Source organism: Amblyraja radiata, chromosome 34 (genome assembly GCF_010909765.2).
Source record: "Amblyraja radiata isolate CabotCenter1 chromosome 34, sAmbRad1.1.pri, whole genome shotgun sequence".
Lineage (NCBI taxonomy): Eukaryota > Metazoa > Chordata > Chondrichthyes > Rajiformes > Rajidae > Amblyraja > Amblyraja radiata.
In genome coordinates, this window is record NC_045989.1 from 20,966,203 (window position 1) to 20,977,359 (window position 11,157).

The 11,157-nt window shown below is 41.0% G+C and overlaps 1 long non-coding RNA gene across 1 annotated transcript; it reads right to left on the reverse strand.

Moving 5' to 3' along the window:
• Window positions 1-250: 250 nt before the first annotated feature.
• Window positions 251-10,939, reverse strand: LOC116991534. The gene is made up of 3 exons (XR_004416815.1): window positions 10,260-10,939; window positions 3,967-4,136; window positions 251-1,348 (listed from the first exon to the last, which is right to left on the reverse strand). It is a non-coding gene; the product is annotated as an uncharacterized LOC116991534 (long non-coding RNA).
• Between the last annotated feature and the right edge of the window lie 218 nt (window positions 10,940-11,157).

The following is an 11,157-nucleotide window of genomic DNA, read 5'->3' on the forward strand; positions in this document are numbered from 1 at the left end:
CACACACACACACACACACACACACACACACACACACACACACACACACACACACACACACACACATGAATTCTGATATCTATATATGTTCTAATATTAGTGCACATATATGTAGGTATGAGCAAGAGTCTTAGATGCGGCCTTAAATGAAATTACAATGATAGCAATAATGGAACGACAAAATGCAATTAGCCAAACAACATCAATAGGAAACAGATGAAAAGAATTTAAGACAGACCAGTGCAGCAGCGAGCTCACTATTATCGGTTTAATCAAGCTCCACTTAGCATTAAGATGGATACATTACAGCAGTTATATCATTAAGCCATTATCTTAGCATAAGCGTTAAACAGCACTAGTGTCCAGCAGTTATTTGCAATATATCTTTGGCAACAATGAAACAATCACTATTAAGGGGAACCATTACATGTCAAGCTATTGTCGAGATTCCAATGTTCATCAGTAATGTTATCAATTAATAACTTATATTCTGATTATCGATTGTGTTAATTCAGCGGAATCCTGGTCAATGCGATGAATTAGGTTGGACAAATAGTTGGTCGGACGGACATTTATATAATGCTGTCAATAGGATATTATGGAAATATTAGATTCCTAAATTAATTCGCTTATGTGAAGACATCACCGCGGATAGGTTTATTTTGGACCTGCCTGCTTCAGGAATTTAATTTAATTTCTAAAAATTGAATAACAATTTAACTGCTACGAACCAGTTGGAGGTTAAATCAGAGAACAAATATATATGATGGAAAATTGTGTGACATTGGATTGGAAGAAAACGTTAATATAAACCCATATTATAGACACAACAATACTGGAGTAACTCAGCGGGACAGGCAGCATCTCTGGAGAGAAGGGATGGGTGACGTTTCGGGTCGAGACCCTTCTTCAGACTAAAAACCCATATTGTTCACGGACCATTCTTAAAATAAAGCTGTTCTGTGTATGTGTGAGTATTAATGGTCCTGAATCATTTGGTCAGTGTTTGTGTGTTTGTTGGGGCCGGGGAGGGAGGGAGGTGGTGGCTGAGAGGGGGTGAAAATCCACACACATTTGAAATTTAAAAAAAGATAGAGGCCGGCATCAGCTAATCTAACAAAACGTTGAAAGGTCTGTTATGGGTAAATGTGGCAGCATCTTGATCAGGCGTCTTCTCGTCCTTCTTTTATGGTGCCTGTAGTGGTCAGTTGCTGCTGGTCTGCCTTGATTGAAAAGGGACGTGTCAAAGGTGGCGCTTCAAGACTCCAAAAGCCAACAGCTGCTGCTTCAGCAGATTAACCGGACTCTTTTTTTTTGTACTTTCGCCTGTTGAGCTTCTTGGAACCTACTTGGCCACAAGAAAACAGACATCTGTCAGTCCAGAAAACACAAGGAATACCCGTTGGATGTTAGAGGAAAAGAAAGCGTGATATTGCAAAAAAGGCAAATCAGACAATGCAGTTGCACCTTAACATCTGCCACTTCCACAGTCACCATGCTCTTAAAAAAAACTCTCTGATAAACGCAAAATGCAATTTTGTTACGTATTGACATTTTTCTCTCTCTATTACCGATCTCTCAACAAACAAGATTGAATAAGAACGAGGGAAGGGAAATAGGAGCGACTAAAGTTAGCAGGGAGATAATTAGCTACAATGGCGAATCTATGAAAGTTTTTGAAGCTACCGTTTCACACCGTATTTCTAACGTGTGTTATTCTCTTGAAAGCACAATATTTTCTTGAAAGCACAATGAACTTATGTCCTGTTTTTTTTTAAAGACTCGTCAGTCCACAAACACACAGCCCTGCTGCCCGATGTAAACATATTACATGTGGAAATATTTAGATTTCAGTTAATTGTGTAAAAACGATGCATTTTGAAGTTACGCAGGGATCTTGAAATTGGCCATTGTTACGACGTGGTGCAGAAACCCCAGTGTAGATTTGTGATCGCGTTGGAAGTGACATCTTCATAACACAAACACTCATTGACTTTATTTAGATTTACACAGCTCAGCCTCTAAACTTCATTATACCGACGGCGGTACAAGTAGTTTTAATGAACACTCGCCCACGTTCGCCTCGTAGCCAAACATAGGACGGTGCTCAGTGGAAAACTGCATCTGCCCATATTCTCATACTGGTCGATATTTTCATTCACACTCACATCTCTGCGGCTTGTAAGGGGAAAATTAGACTTTTGTTGGGACTCACTCAAGCAAATCTCATTCGTGTTAGAACGCGAGTTTGTCGCATATGTTTTGTGACTGAATTAAAATGTAAAATGGTCGTGAGCTGATGACAATTCCGGGCACTGAAAGCAGCGGCAGCGGCAGCAGAATAGGATTAGAACAAAAAGCACGTGGCGAATAATTTGGCGGCGATTAATTTGAATAAATACCCATGTTATTAACGTGAAATGAAACATAGCCGTGAGTTGAGATACACGACGTTCTCAATTCTGTGGGAAATTCGATTTAAATCAATGACAGCATCTGCAGTTCCTTCCTACACATTTACACAAACAGCAATTATTATACCCCTTTCTGTTGTAAAAATATAACAAATATCTGCCGTTTTAATGTGGTCAAAATTGAAATACACTTTTTTGCTGGAACTTTCAAAATATTTTGTATTTAATTTTAAATTGCGATGTTATTCTATATTTAATCAATTTCGTAAAACCGGGCTGTAAAGGTTGATATGAGATTTGTTAAATTTCTGAATTAAATTTTGTTTGAGATTATGTTTTTCACAAATAGCAAGTGCTCTCCCTTCATTTCCGCGTCGTTCTATTTCACGAGAAAAAAAACCATATAAAAACCTGTTGACAAAAATCATGGTCAGTGGAATTGACATGTTTTAATTACCCCGAGAGGCGGGATGGCGTTGGCGATACGATAGTGAGCGAGCAATTTGAGTGAACACACACACTTTAGTGTATTATTGCCACAGTTTGTTCACTGAGTTGTGAAACGTTCTACTATTGTACCAACAATAAAGGAGATAGATTACAAAACAAACAGAGGGCAGTACGAAAATGCATTGTTCGCATTCCACTTGTAAGTATTACATAATAAGGATTAGCACCTAAGTATTAGCAGAATACATGCTGCAAGACATAAGTGTTAGAAGAATACATGGTGCAATTGTCCAGGTAACTTAGTTATTCACGGCCCCGGTAATGGTTCCCAAACACCATTAATGCAGGCTTCATCTCCACAGAAGTTATAGCGCGTACATTATCTCCCCTTGTTTCACATTTTATGAACTATTTGCTAAGCAAGCGGGTTGTTCCCATTAAATATTTACACCCTAATGTCTCTTCGTGTTTCAAATTATTAATTAGGCGCCTTTGGTCATTTTAAGTTGGAATGGGGAGTCTGCGAGGTTTTAAATATGATTTCGAATTATTACAGCCTTCTATAATGCAAAAATTACCCCATGCCTTGCATGTCAGATATTAACAGCTTCGAGGATCAATAATGTGAAATTCGCCAATTGGAAGCCTACAAATGACAGCGTTATTGATAGCTGGCATGCAAATTATTTCGTCCTGTAAAAATAAATAAGAATGTAAGGCCACAATCAACGGGATTAAAACTGGCAAATGGCCGTCTCTCTGCAGCAGTCGCGCTGAAAGTTGTTAGAATAACGACTAATTCAACGAGAATTGCAAGTGAAAACTCTCGGCATAGAAATCTAAGCAAAACCTTTGCAAAATGGCTCCATTCTCTTTGTAATTTTAAATTTTATTTTAACATCAACCTAAAATTGTTATTTGGGTTGTGGTTCACCTAAACAATCAGACGTATGTTCGTTTTACTTTACTGAAATACATATATGACATTAATCCGAGATTGGCCACAAAAAGGGAGTAATAATCTAATATTATTCTTTCCTGGTCTTTTCACATTATACAGTTAAACCAAACCTTATTGCCTGCAGAATATGACGACACTTACCATGTTATTAAAAGTCATCAGTAAAGTTTAATTTTAAACACCATTTTGTAATCCACATTTTATATCGCCTTTCATTTTGTGCCGTTAAAGTCATCTGACTTGTGTTCATTTTTTTATTTTGGAAATAAATTGTCGATAACACACTTTATAGATTCGGTCAAAGTCAAATCCTTTTTTAAAAAACAGAAAAAACGAAGATCAATTACGCTCATTGTATTTGGCGAATATATATATATATATATATATATTTATTTTTTATTTTTTATTATTTTTTATTCAGTAAATGGAAGAAAAGAAAGCGAATAGTAGAGAAATGGAGAAGTGCGTGATATCGAACAGTGAGGTGAGGGAAAGAAGAAAAGAGAGAAAATAGAGAGAGAAAAAGAGGAGATAGAAAACGGGACTAAAGGAGAAATAGCTATTTATTATTCTTGAACACCCTTAATTTGGCGAATATTTATTTGTAAACAATACAGCAACCGGTAATATTCACGTTGTATTGTTTTCTAAAATTACATGGTGGTGTTCTTCATAATCGAAAACTATTTTCAATTCAATGCAACTTTTGATTTGTGTTGTGATTGCCTCTAAGTTTTAACGTTTACATTGTGAAACGACAGCGCTCAATTTTTCGAAAGAAGCACCAATGCATGGGAAAAGGGTAAATGTAAGAAGTGAAGTTACAAATAATTTCACCTCAGTCGTTCCAAAATATTTCGGCAGGATCTTTAATCCATTGTGGTGCAATTGCAAGAAGTGTTTCACGGGGCGGATTTAAAACGAAAGAGGCAATGAAAAGGTGTTTACGAAAGAACTGCAGATGCTGGAAAAATCGAAGGTAGTCAAAAATGCTGGAGAAACTCAGCGGGTGAGGCAGCATCTATGGAGCGAAGGAACAGGTGACGTTTGGGGTCGAGTCTCTTCTTCAAAGGTGTTTATCATTTTCAGAAAACTAATTGATTTAATCTAAAAGCAAGACATTCAGTTAAGCAGGGCGACGATCAAATCTACTAGGGTTATTAAAGTGTGGAATTTACATTTAAAAATATCTCAACAATTCGTCTTCCCCCTTATTTTGACATTCCGCAGTAAAACTGAGCTGGAGAATATCAATTACTGTTGTGATGCACCAACGTTGGCTGAATGAGTCAAACTTTGTGAGAACAAAACGGTTATTCAGTTTCACTGTGTTTGATGTATCAGGTCCACATACACGGAGTTTATCCAGTGTTTAATGCAATGTATTTTAAATGACCTCCTCCCTTAGCAATGGGTGAATTCGGGGCTGGCTCCGTGCTGATATAGGTGGGAAATGTGTTACTGGATAACTATAGTTTACTTTACTTGCAAAAATGCAAATAAATAAATACTTGGCTATCAACAGCCAACGCGTTTTATGGAACGCGAGAAATTCCTTGGCTGGGATAATAATTGTTGAAGGTTTAAATTGGTGCAATTTTTTGTTGTTGCAGAAACTGAAAGGAAACGATAAAAGTAATAGTGACGGGGAAAGTATTTAAATAATCGCGAAAAGAAAATTTATATTTAAACGTCCAAATAACCAGGAATCCAAACAGGAAGGGATTTGCGTCAAAGGCAGGCAAATTGGACCACTTCAGCAATAAATGCTGGTCTGCATGTACAAATTGGGCCGAAGGGCCTGTTCCCCGCGCTGTATGACTCCATGACTAATTGGAAATGTACACGTCTGTTCCGCTTTACTACGGCACTTTCAATGATATTGCTCAGGAAAATGTTACACGGTGCAAGACTAGCACCTGCTAATTCTTGTACAAAACCTCCAAATATCAAATGCCCATCCTAGATTGATTCACCCCTCAGTATTCAAGTTTCTGTAATTAAATTATGTTGAGCAAATCCATTTCAGGAAGTGGCGGATAAACTCAGCGGGTCGGGCAGCATCTATGGAGCGAGTGGACAGGCTGGGCGGGACCATTCTTCCCACTCAGTACATTTCAAAGGGAGTGGGGTTATGTGTCCTTTCATCCGATGGACTTCATCAACAGCCCGGTTGTCGACACGAGCACAATGTAACAGATCACACCTCCATAAATAGCAGTTGAATCATTTAAGGCCGCATTAAAAAAAACAATACTTCTAAAAGAAGCGATCAAAAATGGAATGCAAAGTAAGTACTAATTCACCATTACAAAACTACGGTCCAAGATGTCTATAAAAGGGGCAGAAGTCTACTAGCTGGGCGTGAAATCGAGAGGAAATTTGCCTGGAAAACTTTTCTTCCCGGTAACTCTCCGGATGTGACATTTTGTTTCCTGTTGTTGAGTCCCAGAATGAAATACAAATTCTACAGTTTTATAGTAGTTGGCAGAACAGACCCGGCTAATTAATTCGGGGCCGCGTTGGCGTTGATCGAGGGTCTGCGTTAGTTTACCAACACGGTTGTAAGGCAACAGCACGAACAAGTCCTCGCCTTAAATGGCAACACGAACAAAACGGAAACAGCCATGCTGTAATATCCAACACAAGGACTCATCTACACTCGCAGTTAAGCAATTGTCAATGTTTAAGATGCACAAAGCAGATATGTCAACGAGAGAGGGACCCGAGCATTGATCAATTAAATAAATCCAGGAAAGAGTCGTTCAACCTGAAACATCGGACATAATAATACAGATTCATGAATGGCGAGTGGGTTGAAAAGCATGGAGCGAGAGTGTGCCGCGCTGTTCCCCCAATTAGCCCACCTACCCTACACTCCGCCCATTAAAACACAAAGGTCGGTAAGTCAATGAGCATTATCCCGTGGCAATTAGAGGGCCTACTACTAACAACAGCGGCAACTGAAGGGTTACTTTTCTGAAGAGCGTTAACTGGTATCCCATTCATAAGCAGGAACACATTGTTCTTCCGTAAACCAAGCCGTCATAAGTATATGTTAAATTGTATGTTTCACAAGAAGGCGATTGTGTTAATTCCAACGGCCTTGTTGCAAACATAAACACAACGTGGCTGTGACTGTTGGTTAGTTATTATTGCGCTACTTCATCAACGCTCCTCTATGAAACTCCGTGCGCGCTTAAAACAGGATAGCATTTCAAAGAACCTCAATCAATTTGCAATTATCAACGTGAGCCTCTTTGCGGGTATACCACACCGATGTAGTGAAGAATGTGCCGCGAGAACAAAAATCGAAAACACGACTCCTCAATCAATAAATGGGACTGAGCAGTTGAGCGTCTCACGCTGTTGCTCAAAGCCATTCAATTATATTTTAAATGGTTTATTCACCACTAACTTACTGGGTATTCATTTTATCTATTTGTGCAGTGTAATTTGTATCGTAATAAACCATATTTCCATTAAAGTGGCTTCGTTATCATTGTTTGTTTTGAAAATATCATATGTCCTCTCATTTGGTGCTAGGCTACTTCATCGTTGAGTAAGTACCTCTCTCTCAACTAATGCAAGGATCTCCCATTTCACCCGCACCGGCTATAGGGGAGAGGTCTACCTTATGGGCCGTCACCACCCTTGTCAACTTGGGTCCAGAACTCGGAGTAACACCATCAACAACTGCACAACTAGCAATCAGAAGATCATTTTGCAACTTAATCTGAAGCATGCATTTGAATCGAGACGAGTTGTGTATTCAGTCGGCGCTACATTTGATACAGGAAAAACCAGTTGTGAATAAAATCGTACGCCTATCACATCCACTAGTCACTTATTAATTAAGCGGTAGTGAAATTTGGAATAATCGAAACTTGCCATCGATGATGCTGTTATCTTTAACACTGCAATATCGATCAGGGGCCTGCTTCGCATTTTAACCCACAATTTTAACGCTGTAACTATACTATATATACACCGATACTATAAAAGAAAGCGAATATAACACACTCTAAAGAGGAATATACACTAACATGTTTGAGACACATGCCTGAAAAACAGTTGAACAATGCAGATTACAAAATGTTTAGTTCATAGACGATTGCAACACACACACACACACACACACACACACACACACACACACACACACACACACACACACACACACACACACACACACACACACACACACACACACACACACACACACACACACACACACACACACACACACACAGCCAGCGTTCAATATCAAACTTAACACTGTTATGAACTAAAACACAGCATCGCCGGTTCTTGAATAAGGAATAAATAAGTTATCATAAGTTTTTAAGAAGGAACTGCAGATGCTGGAAAATCGAAGGTAGACAAAAATGCTGGAGACACCCAGCGGGTGCATCAGCATCTATGGAGCGAAGGAAATAAGCAACGTTTCGTCCCGAAACCCTTCTTCACTTCGCTCCATAGATGCTGCTGCACCCGCTGCGGTTATCATAAGAACCTACTTCTAAAGCAACATCGAAACGCTCGTTTAAAACGCGAGTTCACCATTCAGATCATGGGTGCACTTCGTGTAACCCCAAAGGGTTGGTGACGAAATCTTTATGTACTCTGTTTCAATAACAAATATATCTTAAAAATGAAAAAAAAAATGAATATAAACCGCGTTGATATTCCCTGCTTTATATATAACTGCTGAATCACTGCAAAACATACTTTGAAATTATAATATGGCAGATCCACATTGGGATACCGATTGCATCTGATTGTGGGTTCATTCGCACACTTTTACAACCCTATATTTTAACATCCACCAGCTAAGAAACGGGGGGCATACAGCAACCCAGCGCTATGCAAACCGTGCGTGCAATTTTAGGATGTGCCATCAGTGTGTGTGAAGTTATCGCTCTGTGTGTTCCACCCGCCTTAATAAGTGTTTTGCAGCAGATAAGTGTACGTAGCAGACACAAAAAGCTGGAGTAACTCAGCGGGTCTGAAGAAGTGTCTCGATCAGAAACGTCACCCATTCCTCCTCTCCAGAGGTGCTGCCTGACCCGCTGAGTTACTCCAGCTTGTTTGTGTCTATCGTCGGTTTAAACCAGCATCTGCAGTTCCCTTCCGACGCAATTGAACACAATAGTCTCTTGTCTGGCTTGTTCAAGTTTACACGAGGAAATCCTTCAGTTGGTTTTCTCATCTTGGTTGAAAGAAACGTACCTCAAAATGTGTACATTAAAAAAATAATATATATATATACTATTAAACCGTTAACACATGATTGAGGTATTTTCGCTTTAATTAAATTATGGTGATGAAACGATCATGTAACATGAACGAGACATTACGGGCGCTGTACGTTATGTAGGGCAGCAAATCGTCACACGGCATCTTTCAGCAACTACATTATGATTTGTATGCGGGCCCATATCTGAAGTAGATATGAAATATTATAAGCTGACATCTGGCACGTCACTTCCTGTTTTTAAACCATTCAAAAAAAGTTTGCAAGTTTGCCTGTTTCTGTACTTCTTGGAAGCTGGGAGCAGAGTTGATGAATTATATCTCCTGATATCATGTTTTTAGGAAGGAACTGTGCAGATGCTGGAACATCGAGGGTGCACAAAAATGCTGGAGAAACTCAGCGGATGCAACAGCATCTATGGAGCGAAGGAAATAGGCAACGTTTCGTGCCGAAACCCTTCTTCACTTCGCTCCATAGATGCTGCTGCACCCGCTGAGTTTCTCCAGCATTATTGTCTACCTTCTCCTGATATCATGTCAAGCAAGCATATTGCCTAATGCCTCGTGTACGGGGGCTGCCATCAACCGGCCGCTTCTCCACTAATCCTGCTCTCCTCAGTTATAACCCCCCCCCCCCCCCCCCCCCCCCATCCCCAGTTCATACTTTATCTCCGGCTCATACACAAATAGGGTTTAACATTTTAGTTGACAGCTTGCATTAAAATAATTCCAAACGTCGCCCCCCCCCCTTGCTATCACCGTTCCTTTCTAATTCCATCCATACTCAGATCATATCAAAACATGTTCTCAGCTTCTCTTCTTTCTCCCCCCCCTCTCCCATCTCCCCCTCCCCACCTCTCTCCCATCGCACCCCCCTCCCCTCCTCCCCCCCAACACCAATCCAGCCCGGATGTTGACTTCTATGCACAAGGGTTGAAATGCGCCGTTCTTTCGCCCTAACACCAGCGTGATGCAGCAATACTCTCTGTGTCTCTCTCAGCGTCCACGCCACACACACCCCACAGCCCGGCCCAGCCGGAGGGGCGGGCGGTTGCCCCCTTTGTAAACGCGGCGGGGTGCCACACACACAAGTGGGAACCCAGCCGATGGCGAATGGCAATCGCCCCCCCACCCACCACCTCTTGAATTCCTGCAATGCTGACTTGACATATACTTACCGAAATCCACGTTTAATAACACATTTGCAGCCGTTTCGGGGCATGTTGCACCTTTTTAAAAAAAAACCCCATCCTGCAAGAGTCAAATATCGGACATGGTCCAAGGAAAACAGATCTGCATAATTTGAATGGGAAGACGGGCCGCTCTTCCAAGGTCCTTCTCTTGGTCGGAGAAGGGGGAGGGGGAGGCGCAGAAGGGAGTAGAGGGTTCGGGTGCGGGATGGTTGCTAACAATAAACTTTCTCAGCTTGTCCGGGTGTCGCCTTTTCGATGCCCGCGGCCGGCTAATCACAACACCTCTCCGGCCAGTCCTCTGCACTTTGAGGGAAGGACCAGGCGTCCCCTTGCCCTCTCTCCCCACCTCCCGCCGTCCCATCCTATCTCTCGCCCTTCTGGCTTTCGAAGCCATCGCCGAAAAAAAAAAATCAAGAAAATGGAACAAAATTAAGAAGAGAAAAAAAAAAATCAGAGTCCAGCCTTAATCCTTGGCCGTGGGGTGAAGAGCCTGTTTTGGGGCCAGTATATCCTCGTAATGCCACTTGCATTCGAATAGCTCTGCTCTGTTATGTACCTCGGTGCCTATGAAAAGGAATCAGTATGCAAATCGTTCCAGTTACAATCGAAAGGTTCGATCTGTTGGAGTTGACTAACGGAAGCTGATGTCAGCTGTTCCCGGATTAGCCGAGAAATATCCACCCAGTCAAATAGGCTTTTAAATTCCTTGTTAATTAAAAAAACACACAGAATTTGCAACACGACTCTGCCCCCACCCCCCTGAAGGCCAGATTACCCCTTTAAGGCAATTATCATTCTGCAGGTGTAATGTGTAATGAGGGTTAGGTGCCGTGGAACAAGCGCTTGCATTTTCTACAGGGCGTTTTTGAACGCCAGCTCCATT